This window comes from Grampus griseus, assembly GCF_964374135.1.
Source record: "Grampus griseus genome assembly, chromosome: X".
Lineage (NCBI taxonomy): Eukaryota > Metazoa > Chordata > Mammalia > Artiodactyla > Delphinidae > Grampus > Grampus griseus.
Window position 1 is genome coordinate 10,025,751 of NC_138999.1, and position 21,759 is coordinate 10,047,509.

General features: G+C 43.4%; 1 long non-coding RNA gene across 1 annotated transcript; it reads left to right on the forward strand.

Moving 5' to 3' along the window:
* Positions 1-884: 884 nt before the first annotated feature.
* Positions 885-20,554, forward strand: LOC309839351. The gene is made up of 3 exons (XR_014298504.1): positions 885-921; positions 11,199-11,263; positions 20,502-20,554. It is a non-coding gene; the product is annotated as an uncharacterized lncRNA (long non-coding RNA).
* The last annotated feature ends 1,205 nt before the right edge of the window (positions 20,555-21,759 follow it).

A 21,759-nucleotide genomic window follows, 5' to 3' on the forward strand; every position in this document is an offset into this window, starting at 1 on the left:
CATTGCTTAGTTAGGAAAAATAAATGGCTACTTCTCATGGATGTCCAAATAGCCTTTCCCTTTTTTTTTAATCTAAATGGCCAAGTAGACAAGGTCTGTCCTCCCTCATCCTGGAAAATTTCATCTCTCATCCACCTGTCACTATTTGGATGGTCATTCCAGTGTCTCCCCTGGTCCTAAATTCTCCTGCTTCTCTTCACTCATTTTTTTCTCTGGCTGTACTTCTTCTACTATCCCTTAAATATTGGTTTGTGCAATGAGCCAACCTTGAGCTTACACTCTTCCTCGTCTGCATTCTTCCTTGTCTATGCTCTTCCTTTCCCCATGGCTTTACCTAGTAAGTTTCTTTAACCTGATGACTCTAGGATTCCTTTGGATTCCATCTGACTCTCTCTCGGGCTCCATCTGGCTAGACATCTCCATGTGATCATCACTTAAAGTCATCCTGTCTACAGAACTTGTCCTCCCCACTTGGTCAATGGCATCATTATCATTCAAGTAACTTGACAAGTCAGCTGTATCTTGTGACTCACCAGTCACATCCATCACTCACCAGCACTGGGAATCTAATCCAAACATTGCTCTACAACCTCCAGCCGTGTCCTTGGGTTCAGACTTTCCCTTCCATCAGACTCTTTCTTCCCTCCATGCCTCAGCCTCATCTCAGTTACCTTCCAAGGCCCAAGTCCTTTCACATCCTCCAAGAAGTCTCCCTAGATCCTCGCTCACCTTGATTCTGTCTTCCTGCAATCCCCACTGCATTCTGCTGGTACTTTCTATGAAGACTTAGAGTCTACCCCTCTCTGGAGTAGGGTAATTACCTAAATCTCGATTTCCCTCCCCCAGATTGGAGGCTCCTGGGCTGGAGAGGGACAGAAGAGATCCTGGCGTGGAGCTCTGTGGAGTACGTGCTTGAGAAATGTGAGTTGAATCGTTTTCTATTGAATTTATGTACAACGTATAGGAATCTTGCCAGTGAAAGGTGTAGGAAAGAGCTAGTTTTCCCCACCGCAGGGGTCACAGATTCATGTGTTTACAGGTGCCCAGCACAGGTCACATAAATAACTGGAGAGGTCAAGCTCTGTCGAGAGAGGAAGCAGCCCCTTCTTAGCTCAAGCCACTTAACCATAAGGAAACACGGATCCAGTGTTGCCAAGTCTTCCAATTATTCAAGAGAAGGCAGAGATAGGGATTTTTAAATGTGCAACCTCCCAAGTTATAATTACTGGTAACTAGAGACATTTTAACCTTTTATTGTAAAATTGAAAAAAGGAAACTACAAAAACCCACAAACATAGAGTTTAATGCGTTATTATGAGGCAAACATCCAACTCTTCTAATGGAAACTCAGGTCAAGAAATAGAACTTGGCCACCTACCCCAGGAGCCTACCTGGGCTCCATTCCAGTCTCAGCACCCCCAAATGAACCCCTTCTGTACATTTATACTAATAATTTGCTTTCATTTTCTTACGGTTTTATCATTTGGGTGTGCACCCCTAGGTGCTATACTCTAACTTAACGCAAATTGAGTCTGAGTCATTTTTTAAAACTTGTGTCTTTTCATCTGCAGATCCCCCCTCTGGTGCTTCCCTTTCCTTATAGTTTCTTTTTGTTGAAGTACCTGGGGTATTTGACTTGTAAAGTTTCTCACAGTCTGGATTTGTTTACTGAATGGTGCAGCTCATCATGTGGTCTGCACTTCCTGTACTTTGGCATCTAGATCCACAACTTGTTCATTAATTAAAACGTTGATTTCAATTGCGAGCATCATCCACTGGCAGCAGCTTATCTCTGCATCCTCTACCTTGCTCTGTCTCCTTGTTTGTTTCTCTCGCTACTTACTTGGCCCTGACTGTGAATAGTCAATCAACTTCTTTGCCACTTTCCATGTTGGGAGGATGGAGATGTATTCTGATCTAATAGAATCAAAGTCTTCATAATTATCACATTACTGACCATAAACGTTGGGTGTTGTGGCTCCTTGGATCCTATAACGTGGGCCACGTAGGGATGCTTTAAAGGGACAAAACCAGGCATCCTCCCAGAGACTGATTTGTTGCCTTTTCAGCCAGATGGTTCACCAGGTGGGATGCAGCCAAGTCACTAGTCTTTCCCTCACCAGATGACAGGATTTCCTCTGACCACGGCACCTGCTAGTTTAAAAGGGAAGTCTAGAACCACTTCCCACACGGGGGAGGGGGGTGGAGGCTGGGTGTGTGTGTGTGTAACTCTGCAGGTGCCAAAAGTCAGCAGAGTTCTAAAGGCAAGTAACCCATGTCTTCCATGGGGGTACAAAGGGGTAAAAGAAAACAGGATTTGCAGAGAGGTTCCCCAGGATAGTAAAGCTCTGGTGAAAAATCTATTAAGAAATCTGTAAAATCCCCTGGAAAAATACATAAGAAAGGGAGAACAGCAAAAACAACAAAATGAGAAAGAGGAAATAAAAGGAATCTAGACAAGAGAACCAAGATGTTGACCTGTCATATATCAGAAAACATTTTCCCAGTCAATGAAAGGGCTTGGTGAACAAAGCTAAACTTGTGCATCCATGATAATACGTGTAGTTGATTATAATTATTTAAACCACTTAATCATTTCAGGTAGAGTTTATCCATAGTGGTAGACTGGGTAGACTGACACCCAAGTAAAACCGTTTTTGTTACAAGTCAGAGATGCATACATTTGCATCAAATGCATAAGGCGTAATGGCTGTTGATTAGTGGACTAATAACCAGGCAAAAACCTGTCTCTAGGTAAGTTGACCTGAACAGCTAGTGACCTGGGAGGAATTCCCTCCCGCTGAGTGGGCATACGTGGCAGGGAATAACTCATTATACCAGTGGGTGGGCACTTCAGCTGGCCTGACCCTTTTTCTTCTCCTTTCCACCCTCTTCACTCCTTTTTTCCCTACTCTTTTGTTTCTTATTCCACCTCAAGTTCACTGTTAATTAGACAGTGAAATGTCTCATTTCTCCTAGATGGCGAGGTGAAATTTTCCTAAAAACAGAGCATTCAGTGTCTGGCAATAATTGATTTTCATCATAATGGCTCTCTAATGAACTGTTGAGTTTCAAAAGAAGTTTTCTCTGAATGAAAATTTGCCTGGTCACCATGCTTTGGGCATGAAGAGATAATAACATCGTAGGGGAGAAGAGACACATCTTCCTTACAGAATAATTCCAAGTGATGTATCTAGATACTCTCCATCCAAGAGGGCAAGATTGGGCTTCCCTGGTGGCGCAGTGGTTAAGAGTCCGCCTGCCGATGCAGGGGACGCGGGTTCGTGCCCCCGTCTGGGAGGATCCCACATGCCGCGGAGCGGCTGGGCCCGTGAGCCATGGCCGCTGGGCCTGTGCGTCCGGAGCCTGTGCTCCGCAACGGGAGGGGCCACAACAGTGAGAGGCCCACGTACCGCAAAAAAAAAAAAAAAAAAAACTGAATTGCAAGAGGGCAAGATTAATCCCTCCCCAGCTCCCACCCACACTGGGCTAGATTTAGTGACTCCTTCCAAAGAATAGAGTATGGACAGGGAAGGGAAAAACAGCAATATTATAGTGGAGAAACCTGGCAGACAGCACCTTAACCAAGTGATGGAGGCTAACATCCTCAGTGATGTCATGTAGATATCAGGTACCTGCTGACATGTTATGAAGAGAAGGGAACTTTGGCACTTTCCCAAAATGCATAACATAACCTCAGTCTAATGAGAAAAACATCACGCAAACCCAAATGAAGGGACATTGTATAAAATTCCTGGCTGACACTACTGGAAATTGTCAAGTTCATGAAAAAATATGGAAAGATGCAGAAACTGTCAGCCCAGAGGAGACTAAGAAGACTTGATGATTAAATGCAATGTGGAATCCTGGATTGAATTCTCAAACAGAAAGAGGACATTGAATGGAAAAACAGGTGAAATTGGAATGAAGTCTTGCTTTAGTTAACAGTAACGTAGCCTTGTTAGTTTCTTAGTTGTGACAAACAATATAAAGTTTATTGAAAGAAAGTGAACAAAAACAACAAAAGATAACATCTTTTAATTGGCTACCAAGTATTCGACCTAGTTTTTTTTTTTTAGATTTTTAAAATATTTATTTATTTTAATTTATTATTTTTGGCTGTGTTGGGTCTTCGTTGCTGCGCCCGGGCTTTCTCTAGTTGCGGTGAGTGGGGGCTACTCTTCATTGCGGTGCGCGGCCTTCTCTCATTGCGGTGGCTTCTCTTGTTGCCGAGCACGGGCTCTAGAGCGCGGGGCTTCGGTAGATGCGGCACGTGGGCTCAGTAGTTGTGGTTCGTGGGCTCTAAAGCACAGGCTCAGTAGTTGTGGCGCACGGGCTTAGTTTCTGCGTGGCATGTGGGATCGTCCTGGGCTCGAACCCTTGTCCCCTGCCTTGGCAGGCAGATTCTTAACCACTGCGCCACCAGGGAAGCCCTAGATTTGTTTTTAACATTTCAGTACTCCTCATATCTTGTTAGTACACAGACCATCTGTTAACATAATGAAGTGTTCTGTTTGTAACAGCTTATGACAGGCTGCTTGGTGTATAAAGCAGCTAAAATCAAGGCTCTTGATTTGACATGGCAGCTTAATTCTGTGTATTTCTGTAGATGTGGTCTCGGTCCTAGCTTTGTCTAGAGAGATCTTGGACAAATGTATGCTGTTTGAACCAGGATGGGTAAAATATTCAGTGTGGTTACCTCCACCCCTGAAATAACTGAAAACATAACTGAAAACACGTGGTCTCTGGAAGGTGAGTCAGCAGTGCCATCTTTCCATATGAAGACCTGCTTGACTATAATTAAAACTTTCATTTGACTATTAAAATTAAAGAACAGCTATAAATTAAAGTAACAATATTAAAACCTCTGGGGGGTAAGTCTAAAACTCCTCTTTAATTAGAGAGCTACAAAACCTAAGGAACACTAATTCTTTTCGGCATCAAGGTCTCATCTTACAAAGAAGCTGGTATTTTGTAAATCACAGCTCTTCCAGGGCTGAGGACAAATTTTGGTTCTTGCTAGGGATTACTGCCTGAAAGATTTTGCCCTTTAAGAACTAGGCTATAAGTTAGAGAATACTAATTTCTTATCCTGATTGGACATATGAGAATCTGGGTGGTCTTGGTCATGTCATGACTCTTCTAGATTAGAGTTTCCATAGTTCTATAGTTAGATGTTGGGTTATTAATTTTATTTGACTGTTATAGTTCAAAAAGTTTGAAATTTTTGTTGCAATAATGAAAATAGTAGCCCTTCTCCTTAAAAACAGAAGGCATTAGTAATAGGTGGTGGATTCGGTTTTTAATTGTATATTCTTCTTTGTACTTTTCTGTATTTTTCACATGTGTGTATCTGTAGTCATATAAACAGAAAACTGTATTTGAAAGCACTGTAAGGACATATACTAGTAGATTTTTCATTAAGACTTACTGAGTTTAAGATATTGTGCTCAGGTGGGCCTTAATCCTTCACTTTAATGACAGTTTTGCCAGGACAATCTGAAAGTTGAACTTGGCTTTCAGTTCATCCCGACTGCCCTTTTCCATTTGCCACTCTTAATATTTGTGCTTTTTCTTTATAGATCTTATTCCTCAGTTTTTATCTTTTTTTTTTCCATTGGATTAAAACAAACAATGAGCTTTAAAAAGAACACTCCTCGGGGGTCTCAGGCGGGCACAGGAGAGAATCCAGGTCTTGCTTGGAGTCAAGGTGAGAGCACTGAGCGAGGATTGAGGGGAACCTGGATCCCAGAACAGAGTTGGCCCTTGGAGACCATAGGGCAGGATGAACACGTGCGGCACTTCCTGACATCCGGGTCTCAGAGACGCTGGGGAGGGGGAGTACGGGGCGGGGTCTCAGAGAGGCTTGGGAGGGGGTATAAGGGACGGGGTGTCTGGTGGGCCCGGGAGAGAATACCAGGTCTTGCGTGGACTCAAGGTGAGGGCCCTGAGGGAGGACTGAGGGGAGCCTGGACCCCAGAACAGAGTTGGCCCTGGGCGGCCATAGGGCGGGATGAGCACGTGCAGCATTTCCTGATATCCGGGTCACAGAGACGTTGGGGACTGGGTATAAGGGGCGGGATCTCAGGCGGGCACAGGAGAGAATCCCAGGTCCTGTGTGGAGTCAGGGTGAGAGCACGGAGGGAGGACTGAGGGAAAACTAGGCGCCAGAACAGAGTTGGCCCTTGGAGGCCATAGGACGTGGTGAGCACATGCAGCACTTCCTGACATCCGGGTCTCAGAGACGCTGGAGAGGGGGAGTAAGGGGCGGGGTCTCAGAGAGGCTGGGGAGGGGGTATAAGGGGCGGGGTCTCAGGCGGGCACAGGAGAGAATCCCAGGTCCTGCGTGGAGTCAAGGTGAGGGCCCTGAGGGAGGACTGAGGGGAGCCTGGACCCCAGAACAGAGTTGGCCCTGGGCGGCCATAGGGTGTGGTGAGCACGTGCAGCACTTCCTGACATCCGGGTCTCAGAGACGCTGGAGAGGGGGAGTAAGGGGCGGGGTCTCAGAGAGGCTGGGGAGGGGGTATAAGGGGCGGGGTCTCAGGCGGGCACAGGAGAGAATCCCAGGTCCTGCGTGGAGTCAAGGTGAGGGCCCTGAGGGAGGACTGAGGGGAGCCTGGACCCCAGAACAGAGTTGGCCCTGGGCGGCCATAGGGCGGGATGAGCACGTGCGGCACTTCCTGACATCCGGGTCTCAGAGACGCTGGGGAGGGGGAGTACGGGGCGGGGTCTCAGAGAGGCTGGGGAGGGGGTATAAGGGACGGGGTGTCTGGTGGGTACGGGAGAGAATCCCAGGTCCTGCGTGGAGTCAAGGTGAGGGCCCTGAGGGAGGACTGAGGGGAGCCTGGACCCCAGAACAGAGTTGGCCCTGGGCGGCCATAGGGCGGGATGAGCACGTGCAGCACTTCCTGACATCCGGGTCGCAGAGACGCTGGGGAGGGGGAGTACGGGGCGGGGTCTCAGAGAGGCTTGGGAGGGGGTATAAGGGACGGGGTGTCTGGTGGGCCCGGGAGAGAATCCCAGGTCCTGCGTGGACTCAAGGTGAGGGCCCTGAGGGAGGACTGAGGGGAGCCTGGACCCCAGAACAGAGTTGGCCCTGGGAGGCCATGGGGCGTGGTGAGCACATGCGGCACTTCCTGACATCCGGGTCTCAGAGACGCTGGGGAGGGGGAGTATGGGGCGGGGTCTCAGAGAGGCTGGGGAGGGGGTATAAGGGACGGGGTGTCTGGTGGGTACGGGAGAGAATCCCAGGTCCTGCGTGGAGTCAAGGTGAGGGCCCTGAGGGAGGACTGAGGGGAGCCTGGACCCCAGAACAGAGTTGGCCCTGGGCGGCCATAGGGCGGGATGAGCACGTGCAGCACTTCCTGACATCCGGGTCGCAGAGACGCTGGGGAGGGGGAGTACGGGGTGGGGTCTCAGAGAGGCTGGGGAGGGGGTATAAGGGGCGTGATCTCAGACGGGCACGGGAGAGAATCCCAGGTCCTGCGTGGAGTCAGGGTGAGAGCCCTGAGGGAGGACTGAGGGGAACCTGGATCCCGGAACAGAGTTGGCCCTTGGAGGCCATAGGGAAGAATTTAAATAAAGAAAAAAAAGAACACTCCTCATGGTAGATATCTCCATAGAGCTTATATTTACTCTAAACTGAGTTTTGCCAGACCGTCCAAGTGGATACTCCTGGTTTTTCATTATCCATCAACACATTACACTGTAGAGGATACAGTGGCATAAAATTGGTGTAATCCAGCAAAACTCTGATATGCAAACAGGACAACACAAAATCATGAGAATAGTTTTCTATCTAGTTCTAGAAAAATGATTCATGTTTTTCCTTCCTTCTTTCTTTCGAGGTTTGTAAAAAGGCAAAATTATGTGTATATAGTAATTCGGTGCCTAAAAGTTTGAACTCTGGAAAATGGGATTGCCACTCTCCATGTTTCCCATTGGCTAAAGAGATGCTTTCTCTAAGAATATGCAAACTCTTTAGTCCAGTCTTTTATATCTTTAAAGTTATACCTGTTTGTTTTGTAACATAATGCCAGCATGGCACTACAGTCAGCTGTATCTGAGAACAAAAGTGTATATCTCAATGTGATGAACGAGGACATAGGAAAACTTGGACAGTTGAATTTTGTCCATGGTTATCTGAAGGTGGCAGAGATCTGGATTTGGTTGAGTCACTTCTGGTTTGATTATCTCGGCTGATTGCCACCAATCACATTTAAGGCTTCTGCCATCACATGGTTTATTTTTCATACATGCTGATGTGTGTATGTCAAATAGTGCAAAGGACTCCATGGTAATTTTAACCTACTACCTGGGTCTTCAGTTGTGAGAACCACAAGGTACGTCCTGGTTGACTGAGTTTCTTGAATGAATGAAATGCACAACAAGTTCCCTTAGCAAAAGTAAAATCAGCCTCCCCTTTGAAGATGTGGCATGATTTGTAAACCTGACCACTATAAGGACATCTTTGCTAATTTAATACACGTCTATATACTGCTGCTTTTTCATCCAGAAAATTTTCATTTCAAAAAGAGAAAAATCTTCTATAACGATTAATTCATTAACTCTGATAATATCTCTCTGCATACCAGAGTCAGCAAACTCTGGCCTGAGGGCCAGATATGGCCAGCTACCAGTTTTTCTACAGCCTGAATGCTAAGGCTGGCATTTGTATTTGTAAAGGACTGGAAAACAAATCAAAAGAAGAATACTATTTCTTGGCGTGTAAAAAGTATATGAACTTCACATTTCAGTGTTCGTAAATCAAGTTTGATTGGCGCCCTCATTCATTTGCAGCTTGCTTATGGCTTTCATGTTAAGTGGCAGAGTTGGGTAGCTCTGACAGAGACTATATGGCCTGCAAAACAGAAAATATTTACTGTGTGGCCCATTTCAGAAAACGTTTGCTGCTTCCTCTTCCAGACAAAGCTATTTTTGGAAAGAGAACTGAGGCCCAGCATGAAGTGGGTAGACATAGCAAAATCACTGCAATGAACTAGCCTGGGATGTAAACCAAACTTCTCATGTGATGTAATTTCTAGCGAAGCATCTTGCATAAGTGGGGGAAATTAAAATCTGGAGGTGAAAGTAGAAAACAAAAATCAAAAATCTAAATTTTGCATAGTGGGAATGTTTGAATGATAGAGCCCAAGGATCCAGGGCGTATTTTATCTATTGCCAAAATGCGCTTTTTCTGGAGTAGCATGCTTCCCTTCCCGAAAGCAGAGCCATGCAGCCCTAGGCCATCACAAACCCTTGCTGATTGATTGCTGGATGAGGGTCACGTAGCTCTGACTTTGGTCGGTGTAGGCAGTGATCACGATGACCTTTGAATGTTTAGGGTCTCAAAGCACACATACTTTGGGGGGGGGCCCATAAAAAGGCTGAGTCTATGTCCTTCCGTGAATGGCCCCCTAGAAGTGCTATAGTCAGGTTCTCAAAAGCCTGCCTCTTCCTTTTATTTTGGGCAGGTTTTAGTCCATTTGTGAGGGGATAACGAAGGTTAGAATTTCAGTACTTGTTACAACCTTGTCAGTGGTGGAGGACGGACGTGGCTAAGAACAATGGTTATACTTTGTAATTTCTGGTTTGTGTGTGTATGTGGCTATCTAATGTTTTATTTGGGGGTAATCTCGTGTATATAATTTATAAATACATAATACATTCTTTACATATTTGTGCGATCAAACTTTTTAAAAAATTTTTTATTGAAATATAGTTGATTTACAATATTGTGTTTCAGGTGTACAGCAAAGTGATTCAGTTATACATATATGTGTATATATATATTCTTTTTAGATTCTTTTCCCTTATAGGGTATCAAACTTTTTTTGGTGGGCGGGGCCTTGCCACGTGGCATGGGGGATCTTAGCTCCCCGACCAGGGGTTGAACCTGTGCCCCCTGCAGTGCAAGTGTGGAGTCTGAACCACTGGACTGCCAGGGAAGCCCCAGACTTTTTATTGATAATTTTATTTGTGTCATCAGATAGTTCACATACTTGTTTTTTGCTTAATTTTCTTCTGTTGTATAACAAATTACCACAGATTTAATGGCTTAAAGCAACATATTTATCACCTCACAGTTTTTATCCATTAGGAGTCTGGGAATGGTGTAGCTAGATCTTTGGCTCAGGCTATCACAGAGGTGCAGTCAGGGTGTCGGCTGGGGCTGTGGTCTCATCTGGAAGCTTGTGTCCCCTTCCAAGTTCAAGTAGTTTGGGGGCAGAATTCTTTTCCTTGAAGCTATAAAACCCATGGTGGATTTCTTCTTCAAGGTCATCAGGAAAGAGTCTCTGACTCAGAGAAGGCCTAAGCCCTCTTTTAGAGGATGCCCAACTGATTAAGTCAGACCCACCCAGGATAATCACTCTTTTGATTACTTAGAGTTCACTGATTTGGGACCTCAGTTACATTTGCAAATTCCCTTCTACCTTGTCATATGATGTCACACAATCAAGGGAGTGACATCCATTGCCTTTGTCATATAACATAACCTAATCGTGGTGTAACACCAGGGGGCTGAGATCATAGATACCATGTTAGAATTTTGGCTCTCACACCAGGCAAGGGAAGCATGACTCCAAGAGTCGGAGGGAGCCAGCTTTGAATCTTACCTCTTCCACTAACTAGCTGTGTGAATGTACAAGTAATTTAACTTCTCCATGCCTCCGTGCTCTCAACTGTAAACTGGAGATCATTGTAGCATCATTTTAGCGTTCCAGCATCTACCACTTCAGGCTGGTGCCAGAATTCAATAAGATAATACTTACAAAGGGTCTGGAACTGTGACTGGCAAATAGCAAGTGGTGAACAGGTGTCAGATATTTTCATTCATTTTTATACATACAGACGTTCTATTCATCCAACGGAAAAATGATATTGGACATTGCCAGAACGTGCATCACAGGATCTTCAAGAAAGCAAGACAAGAGGAAGGAATTAGGAATGCAAATTAATCCTGGTTTTATAGTAGAAAGGGCTTACTGAGAGCAAGCTAGTTCAGTAAATGGTGCTTGAACACAAAGTGAGATACGTCTGTGAAAGCGTCTGCACCGAATAAATGTTGCTTGAATTTAAATCTGGACAAAAGTACACGCTTAATAATTGTCTGTGGATTAATGGATGTGATTATTTTCTTTTTAAAGTCAAATCACTGCTTAACCAAATTATTTTTTTCTCTTTATTGTTACCCACAGAACTATTTGAACCTGACAAACATTTGATCTGTCGACGTGGCCCCTGCGTTCTTCCCCGATCTAAGGTAAGGTCTGTTAATATGAAACCAATAGAGAAAGTCAGAGTGTAAGAACGTTTGCCAAAGATCTTGATAAAGTATTGTGTAGCAAATGGAGAAATACAAATATCTAACCCAGGACCTGTAGTTTCTGTACTGAGTGATAATTCTCACCTACCTCCTAGTCACAAGCTAAAGGCCTGTGTTAAGCCCTTCCTCTCTGAAGGGAAGGAGAGAGAAAACAAAAACAAACCCCCCCAAACAAGGTGACCCCCCAGAAAAACACCACTCTCAATTTGCTTGTGTCCTTGGAAGTAAAGACAAAGAGATTCCCTTGATTACAGACTTGCTGATCTGTGGAAAATCCACAACCCCACGTTACCTCGTGCTTACAACAATGGGCAGACAGAAATCACACACTGCGGGCTTTTGTCTTCTCCTTATATTGGCTTCTTATTCTCCAGAATGGCTTCTGGTCTGGTAACAGGGAGAGGGCCTGCTGGCTGAGGAACGCTCTGCAGAGTGGCTGGTATGGCTGTGGGTGGTGCCTGGGGAGCCTGGGAAAGGAAAATTCCTGGGAGCCGGGGCTGTGTTGTAGGTCCAGTAACTCAGCCATCCTGGAATTCTCGGACATGCCTGGTGCTTTGGGATCCTCGGAGCTCCTATCAGAGTGAACCGAAGAGCTAACTATTCTAAAATTTTATAGAAAAGAGAGGGGGGAGAGAGGGAGGGAAATGACATCAACATACAGCAACATTCTGAGTCTCATTGTCAAGTACTAGCAAACCATCCTAAGTAGCAGATCCAGATCTTGCTAAATTTTTCATAAAATAGGAATTATTTTAGACCGTAGGAACAAAAGGACTATATAGGATTGGTAGATCATTTCTTGTCTTACTTCAGAATCTATCTCTGTATATAATCTATTTTTTTTTTGAACATCTTTATTGGGGTATAATTGCTTTACAATGGTGTGTTAGTTTCTGCTTTATAACAAAGTGAATCAATCATACATAAACATATGTTCCCATATATCTTCCCTGTTGCGTCTCCCTCCCTCCCTATAATCTATTTTTATCATTAAATCACTGGAGGAACATAGAATAATGGAGGCAACCATCCAGATGTTTCCAAGCATCCAGGTGTTTGACAGTGTGGAAGTCTATGTGGACACAAAGTGTCTGGGCTTTCCATGGACTCATTGTTTATCCTTTTGATTTATTTCCTTATTTATATGTATGTATTTGGAGGGGTGGGATGGGTGGGACACGAGCAGATTTCATTCATTCAGCACACACTTAGGAAGCGCCTGTTATGGGTAAGACACTGAAAGACACACAAAGGAAACACAGAGGGACTCGGGCCGTAAGAGATTTGCAGTCCTATCCCAGGGACTAGAAATCTTGTGACAAGCATCGTTCAAAGTTGTATTGACTCCCATACGCCTAACTCATCTTCTGGCAAAGCTGGTCAAAACCATTCAGCGGGTTGCCGAATTCTACAAGAGAACAAGAGTGAGGTTGAATTGACTGGTCATTCAGCAGATGTGGTTAACTCGATTTCCAGTTTACCAACAGCCAAACCAAAGGCGTCTAGTAGGAGTAAGCCAGCTTTCTGTCAATCTCTTCCGTGTCTCTTGGAGGGAAAAACAACCGGTCCAACTGCCATCTGGAAGGCGAAATTGCAAGCAGCCAGTCAGATGCAGTTTTCACCTCTGAACCAAGTGTTCAGTTTCGCCCACACGTTTCCTCCAGCGTGAGTTTCTCATTCAGTGATCCCCAGCTGTATTTTTTCCCATTCAGCTCATCTCACTTTCTTTTTAATCAGTGACAAAACAGGATAAAACACCTTTATTATTATTATCTGAAGCTCAGCATTACACCTAGGATTTCTCTCTTTAAAAACTAGGAAGCCGTGGCATTTATCAAAAGCAGAGAAGCGGTGGATGTGACTAGGGGTTCATATTGCCAATGGGTATTGCAAATTATACTAAGAAAATCTGAGAGTGAGTATCTTGTGTTATTAGCTTCTCAAATTTGATGACTACTATTTTATGAGTGTCTTCTTTTCCTTCTAGACATTTGTGGCATTTTTCTTAATGACCAAATATAGATATAGATATAGATATGTAACTTGTACCACCTGCAGCATTATTGTTAAGAGGAATAATCCACGTGGTACTGATGCAATTTTAGTCTTATATTTCTGGACTCTTGGAACCATTTAAGCAGCTGGCCCGTGGGTGGACTCCTTAGAGCACATTTGAAAACCTTACAGAGAGGTACATTTTACCCAAGGCTGCACCATTTGGCTGTCAGAGTCCCTGGAATGTTCGGGAAAGGATGCTAAGTCAACACTCCACATGACTTAATTGGGTGTTTCCATGAAAGATATAATAAACCGTGCTTCTCTATACTGTCTGAAGATGGGTCACGTGGCAGGGTCTCTGTTGACAAAGGCCGCCAGGAAGTGACTCTCTCTTCCCCAGAGACACCATTTTCAAGCTGTTCTTTTCTGCTCAGTAAAGATTAAAAAGGAAGTGAAACCTTTTGCACTCTTCTGCACTGCTGTTTTTTGGTGTGTTTTTTTTTCAGACAGAGCAGGAACGCCTGCTCATACATTCTTCCAAGACTTGCTAAGAAAGACTTGAAAATAGCAGGCAAAAAGTGTCTGTGTTTGCTGTCTGTTCTTTGGCTATGGAATAAAAACAAAAAAAAATGACATTGAATCTGGTGTTTGAAATGGCAGTGCTGTTGTGGCTATGATGACTGGCTTGACAAGCCCACAGTATTCTAGAAGCATGAGCCTGTCCCAGGAGCCAGCTCAGCTGTTTCTCAAGAATGAGACGGACTGGGGCCCTGCAACAGTGTTTCCTCTTGCCAGCCTTTCAGCCGCTGGGCAGAAACACATGCAAATAAAAATCAGGAACCCCAGAGAGCAAGCAAATCATTTCCAGACAGGCTGATAATGAACTTCAAGCCTTCAGCTCCAATATCACTGATTGAAATCCATTTGTTTTAGCTCTTTAATAGAATATGAGGTTAAATACACAAACCTACGTTTTTAGAATTCTCTCTTGTATTCATACCAGCGTGCGATTTTTTTTTTTTTTAAGACAACATAAAATAGAGTGACTTTTTAAAAATCTAGCTTTTACGTCTTAATAAAGCTGGGGGGAAAAAACTAGCATAGCACGAGAAAATAGAAAATGCTTTCAGATTTCCTCTCCCTGATTTTGAAGGTTTTCTTTTTCTTTTTTCCTTTATTAATAAACCTTAAAGATTTGAAAATGTAAGCCAGGTGTGAGCTCTGAGGGAGAAGGTGCATTTTATTCACCTTTGTGTCCCACACAACCAGAGATGGTGGGGTTGGTGTTTGTTGAACTCAGGAATCTTCTCCCTCCCGTAACAGGGATAAGTCCCTTTTATAACTGTGAGTCTGCAGGAATCTGAGACCGAGAGTAGAGAATCTCTGCTTATTTTTCTAATCTAACTAATCTGTCCTTCGAATTCTTCTATTTTGGATAACGTTAGATTTGAATCACGAGTTCCTGGGTCCGTAGTACTGTTTGTACTCCTGAGATTACATTGAGAAGTTTACTAGACCATGCATCTCTAGAGCCTTCCTTTTCCTTTTTTCCATGTGTCTGGAGATGTAGTGAGAAAATCTGCCTTCAGCTACCTCAGTGGTTTGGCAGCCCTGACTTCCTGTTCATCATTTGCATTTCTATGGCCTTTAAGCTAAACGTTTCAAAAATGTAACGATTCATTTCATTAAACTGTACTTTTTTGTCTCTGGAATGAATATGACAATGTTTAGGTCATTTCAGAACCGGAAAATTAAGGCCCCAAAGTTGCAAAGATTTTTCTCTCTTGTCATTGTGCGTATATATGCAGTATATGAATAAATCGTTTAGTACTGTAAAAAAGTTTCAGATTTTTTTCCCTTTGGGTTGGAAACAAAAGCCCTTTTCAGAGACTTCGATGATTCTTCCTCCAAACCTTAGCCTTATTCACACATTCTGCTAACCAAACTGTCCTAATAAAACCAATAGAACCCTCTACCTTTGGGACCGGGGGCGGGGGGGGGGACCACAAAGAAATTAGCTGAAGCATTCAAATTCTCCTTTTCCGGGACTTCATCCTCATTCTCCTCTATGACAATCCCTTGATTTCTCCTTGTCCATATATATTTTTCATTTATATTGATATATTTAATTTCTGTTTTCCATTTATATTGCTCTATCAGCAGTTCTGTACTTTTTTTAAAAAGCGACCCCTTTTTGGTATCCTCAAATTTTTGTGGCCTGCCGTAAGATACTATGATTATTTTTACAATTTTGAAACTTATTTAAAAAGAATCTTCTAGCTAGGGCATTGCATTCTTTTGAGTGGGAAAATACATATTTGATATTGAATCTCTCAGTCCCTGTTATAACTGTGAGCCTGCAGGAATCTGAGACCCCTCGTAGAGAATCTCTGCTTGTTTTCACTTAGCCATTTGGATGCTTCCCCGCCTTGTTTTCTAATTGCTTCTCAGCATCTCATTTCAGGGGATGGGAATTAAGCCGTCTTTTCCTCTCACAGGCAGAGACCAGCTGTTCATGCATTGCTTGGTTCATCCTCTTGATCAACTTCTGCCTGGGAAGAGTCACTGCACTGACCCTTCAAACACATCTCTGGTTGCTGCAACTAATTTTATGTTTTAGTACAAAGTAAAAGACCTCTGACCTCCATCTAGTAAGAATCTGTCCAAATGTTCGTGAATTAACAGTTTCCATCTTTGCAGACTTTGGCCTTTGAAGCTTGTTTGGCTTTCTTTTCTTACTGTTGCAGTCTTTCAGTTTTTTTATGAGCATAAAGGTTGCAGAGACCTATTCCTTCCTGAAAGGACCATCAGGGCTCCTTGGCTGGATGGATAAAGGGTCCAGGCCTGACCCGTGGGCTGCTGGAATAGTCATGTGAAAAAAAAAAAAAAAAGGCCCCATTAACCACTTTTTCCACCTGTTCTTTAGTCTCGCTTGAAAATCGTTTGTTTCTAATGTCTTTTCATCACAGTTTTTACAGTCATCTTGTCAACAAGTTATCCTAAAAATTGTTGAAAAGGCCCCATCCATTCTCAGCACAGAAGCTCCCCTTCGGATTCCTTTGTGACTGTTATTTGGCTCTTAACATGTGGCTGGTATGAACTTGTTTGGAAAATCCCGACCCACTAGAGTCACCGAGGCCTTCCTCATGGGATGGTTTCTAGGGACTTCTTCATCTAATTAGCAATGACCCCAGAACCTTACCTCTACCAAGAAAATGTCCCAGTTAACTCAGCTCACAAGGCTCCTCAGTACTTCACTTTTCTAGTTGCTTGATGTTGAACGTAAGTCACCTGAACTGTGGTTGCATAGAATGGGTTGGGAGTCACACAGATCTCTCTGTATAAGGACTACTAAGAACTCGTCACTAGGTCTAGATTCTGGTTCATGTTGCCTTCTTTAAAAATAGGTAGAGATGCTCTTTCATATTAAGTAGTGTGTGGGGACTTGCCATTGGCTTCAAGGTTTTTTTTTAATTGCATGGTTCTCTGATCTTGTTGGGGAACAGGAGGCCAAATAGATCTAGATTAGGGCACCCAACTGCAGCCAAGATGTATGGGTCTGCTCTTGGCTTCTAATTCGCCATGTGACTTTGGGCGGGTCCCTCTCTCTGGCTTTGAGTTTCTCATTTGTAGAACAATGGAATTGGATCAGGGTCTTTCCACCTCTAAAGGTCTGTGATGCATAGGCGAGCCACAGCATCATGGGTTCCAGCACAGCACCCCACAGCCTTCTCGCTCACCCTTCCTGGCACACACGCACATCTCCCTGTAGGACTCCCTGGTTTTTAAAGAAGGGCAAATGGAAAAGGAGACCTGAAACCCACATAGTTTCAGTTCTGACTTAGTGAGTTTTGAATTTAAATGCTTTCGCATATGAAACAGTGAGTGGGCAGAAGAATCCTACAAAAAGAGCACCCTGAGGTTGGATGAGCAATGCACAACTCCTTTCTTTGGTGGTTCTCTTTTGGAACAAAACACATCATTGCTCAAAGCCAGAAGAGAAAAAATAAGAATAAGCGGAGGCATTGTTGAACAAAGAGAAATAGAACATGGTGGCCTGTGTATCCACGTAGGCTCTTGGCAAACCTACCTACTTCTATTTTTTTTTTTTTGCTTTGTCATATTCCCTTTCTTTTTGTACCTTTTTTTAAAAATTGAATTGTAGATGATTTACAGTGTCGTGTTAGTTTCAAGTGTACAGCAAAGTGATTCAATTATACATATGTACATATATATGTTCTCTTTCAGATTCTTTTCCCTGATAGGTTATTATAAAATATTGAGTGTAGTTCCCTGTGCTATACAGTAGGTCCTTGTTGGTTACCTATTTTATATATAGTAGTGTGTATCTGTTAATCCCAAACTCCTAATTTACCCCTTCCCACCTTTCTCCTTTGGTAACTATAAGTTTGTTCTCTATGTCTGTGGGTCTGTTTCTGTTTTGTATATAAGTTCATTTGTATCATTTTATTTTAGATTCCACATATAAGCAATATCATATGATATTTGTCTTTGTCTGCCTTACTTTACTTAGTATGATCATCTCTAGGTCCACCCATGTTGCTGCAAATGGCATTATTTCATTCTTTTTTATGGCTGAGTAATATTCTATTGTATATATGTACCACATCTTCTTTATCCATTCACCTGTTGGTGGACATTTACAACCTACCTACTTCTAATGCTGCCACATCTGCCTGTATCAGGATGAGTTCTGGGCCTCAAGATTTGAAAACACAAAACAAAATAAACAAATTTTAAAAAAACAGTGCTAAAAGGGAAAACTGTCGGGACTGATGTTACACGCAATAGCATCTTCCAGGTAGCTCTGTGGGATGAGTAACACTTGGGTTGGGCAGTGTGACAATGCTGGGACCAAGAATGGTGGACGATGGTGCATCACCATTGCTTCCTACAGATTCCGACCAAGGCAGAGATCCCTGTCATTAAGGGGTGTGAGTACACGGCCTGCAAATAGTATGTTTGGCAACTTTTAAATTCATTTGAGTCCAGACCGACAAATGTGTTCTAGGCAAGTGATTGCATGATTTTCCACAGGATTTTGTCGCACCAGCCCATAAATGAAATACAAAAACCGATCAGGGAATGAGGGAGGTCTGAAATGTGCTTGGGAGTGTGAAGAGAAGATGGAGAGGAATGCTAAGGGTTTAAACAGGAAGAACTAATGAGGAAAACATATGACACTACTACAGGGGAATTTTTCCTCTTTTAGCCATTCCTGACTTTCCATAGTAGTCACCATTCATCTCAAGCTAGTCCTCTGATATTTTTGCATCCTAGAAAAATGAAGAGTCTATAAAAGACAACATCTTGTAGGCCTGGTGTGTTTGTAACTGGCTTTTTGAAAGATGTTACTGATCTGCCCATGAGTGCCTTTCTAAGCTTTCATTGGATTTTTCGTGGGAAGGGAAAATTAGTTTTCCTGTTGAAATACTGGACCCCAAGGAGAAGACCTCTTTTTCTGTGAGCGATGAATAAGGAGAGCGGATATGATGTATTCAACAGTTTTTTTTTTATTTGAAGTGTGATTTACAATGAAGTGATTTACAGTGTTGAAGTGTGATTTACAATGTTGTGTTAGTTTCAGGTGTACAACAAAGTGATTCAGTTTTAAATACATATCTATATAGATATATAGATATACACATATGTATATTCTTTTTCAGATTCTTTTGTCTTATAGGTTATTACAAAATATTGAGTAGAGTTCCCTGTGCTATACAGAAGTCCTTGTTGTTTATGTCTTTTATATGTAGTAGTGTGTATATGTTAATCCCAAACTCCTGATTTACCCCTCCCCCCTTCCCCTTTGGTAACCATAATTTTGTTTTCTACATCTGTGGGTCTCTTTCTGTTTTGCATATAAGTTCCTTTGCATCATTTTTTTAGATTCCACATATAAGCGATATCATATGATATTTGTCTTTGTTTGACTTACTTCACTCAGTATGATCATCTCTAGGTCTAACCATGTTGCTGCGAATGGCATTATTTCATTCTTTTTTATGGCTGAGTAATATTCCATTGTGTATATGTACCACATATTTATCCATTCGTCTGTCAATGGACATTTAGGTTGCTTCCATGTCTTGGCTATTGTAAATAGTGCTGCAGTGAACATAGGGGTGCATGTATCCTTTTGAATTATGGTTTTCTTCTGATATATGGCCAGGAGTGGGATTGCTGGATCATAGCAGTAACTCTATTTTTTAGTTTTTTTTTTTTCGGTACGTGGGCCTCTCACTGTTGTGGCCTCTCGCATTGCAGAGCACAGGTTCCGGATGCGCAGGCTCAGTGGCCATGGCTCACGGGCCTAGCCACTCCGCGGCATGTGGGATCTTCCCAGACCGGGGCATGAACCCGTGTCCCTTGCATCAGCAGGCGGACTCTCAACCACTGCGCCACCAGGGAAGCCCTATTTTTAGTTTTTTAAGGAACCTCCATACTGTTTTCTATAGTGGCTGCACCAATTTACATTCCCACCAACAGTGTAGGAGGGTTCCCTTTTCTCTACACCCTCTCCAGCATTTATTATTTGTAGACTTTTTGATGATGGCCATTCTGACTGGTGTGTTCAACGAAGTTTTAAAACATCGTCAGTTTTGCAAAGGTACCTAAAGAAAACATGACATACAGATTTGTGAGTAAGAGTTCAAGGGAAGTCAGACCTTATGCAGAAAGTAACATAATGTGATGGAGTGCAGAGATGAATGAAGAGATGTAGCTAGAGAATCATGAAATAAGAACTGAAAGTAATGTTGGTTTTTCTCTTGGGCTTAGAAAGTTTGGGGAACCATTTAATAACAAATATTCATGATTCTTCTTGGTGCGTTAGAGATGGGAAAGGTTGATTCCTACAGCTTGCTGTATGCTTGGGGCTTTACCAACTTTTGGAGTTAAACAGCAACTAAAATACAGAGTTCCTGCCCCAAGGGAGCTTGCATTCTAGCAAGGAGACACTGACCGCCCCCCCCCCCCCCGCCAAAAAAAAAGGAATATATAATATGCCAGGCATGTTGATAAATGCTTTGGAGAAAAGTAAAATAATGTGAAGGAGATGGAGAGAGAATGGGAGCGTGGGGATCCGTGCTATTTTATTAGACACATTATGATTGTAAGAATCATTAAGTCTAGTCACCATTCTTCCTCTGCACAGATGAAGAAACGGGGGCACTGAGAGATGGCCCAAGGGCCCCCAGCTGACTATGCCCCCTGGGAATAAGAACCAACTCTCCTGACCCAAGACCAATGCTCTTCCCTTTTGCCTCCATCCTCAGCTTGCCCCCAGTTGGAAATGAGCTGCTGCCATCCGATTTTGAAGTCTATCATTTCTTCCCTTTGCGATCAGTTTGTATTGATTTTCTTACGAGTACAAAATAAATTGTTCAACACTATTCCTGTACCAACTTGTGCCAGCAGTAATGGTACCTAAGATGTAGAAAGGGTTAATTTACCAGTTGGTGACTTCGGAGTGGTCTAGAGTTGACCTCATCAACTCTGTGGTCCTTAAGCACTCAGGACACTTCCTACTTTAATGCGCACGAGAGTCAGCTGGGAGTCTTGTGAAAATGCAGGTTCCGATTCAAGATGTCTAGCTGGGGACCGAGATTCTGCGTTTCCAACAAGCAGTCCGGTGACGCTCATATTACTGGTCCATGGACCACACTTGAGTAGCGAGGGTCTAGGCGCCTCTGCTCCACTTTGCTCAGCACAACTGCAAGAGAAACCTCAGAGTCAAAGCTGGCATTTCCTTTCTTCCCTTCCCTATTGCCCTACTCCCCTCCTTTGGAAGAATCCAGCTTAAAAAAAGAAAACGTTATGAAACACGAGTGCGAAGCCTGAATTACAGTGTTAGGCACGTAATTATCTGGGCAAAAAACAGATGTTTCAGACTCGGGGTTAGCTCAGCCCGCTGCCGGGGCCACATGGTAAAGTCTCTTGATGGAAGAGCCAACCAAGGCCACACAGTTTATGCCAAGAGAAAAAGGAGTGCGTGTGTCTGAAACTCGGGGAGGGAAGTGAGTAAGGGTTACCGTTGCATAAATAATATAGGAAGCGTCTCCCCGCCAGACTGCAAGCTGAGACTCCTGCGTGCTAATCTCGGGTGCAAGGGTGACTCGGTCTGCGTCTGCAAATGAAAGCTTGCATCCTTGGCTGGGAAATAATAATAGGAAAAAGCCTGCCCCGTGCTGGAGCTTTTCCTCTGTGAGGAGCTGCCGCTATCCACTGTTAAGATCCTTTGATTGAGCCATCCTGAAGGAAGGCGCAAGCGTGAACCGGGACTTGGTTTGGGAAAGGTGGCAGAAACAGTCTGTAGAGAGCAGGATTCTTTATTTTTTTAATTAAAAAAAATTTTTTTAAACATCTTTATTGGAGTATAATTGCTTTATAATGTCGTGTTAGTTTCTGCTGTA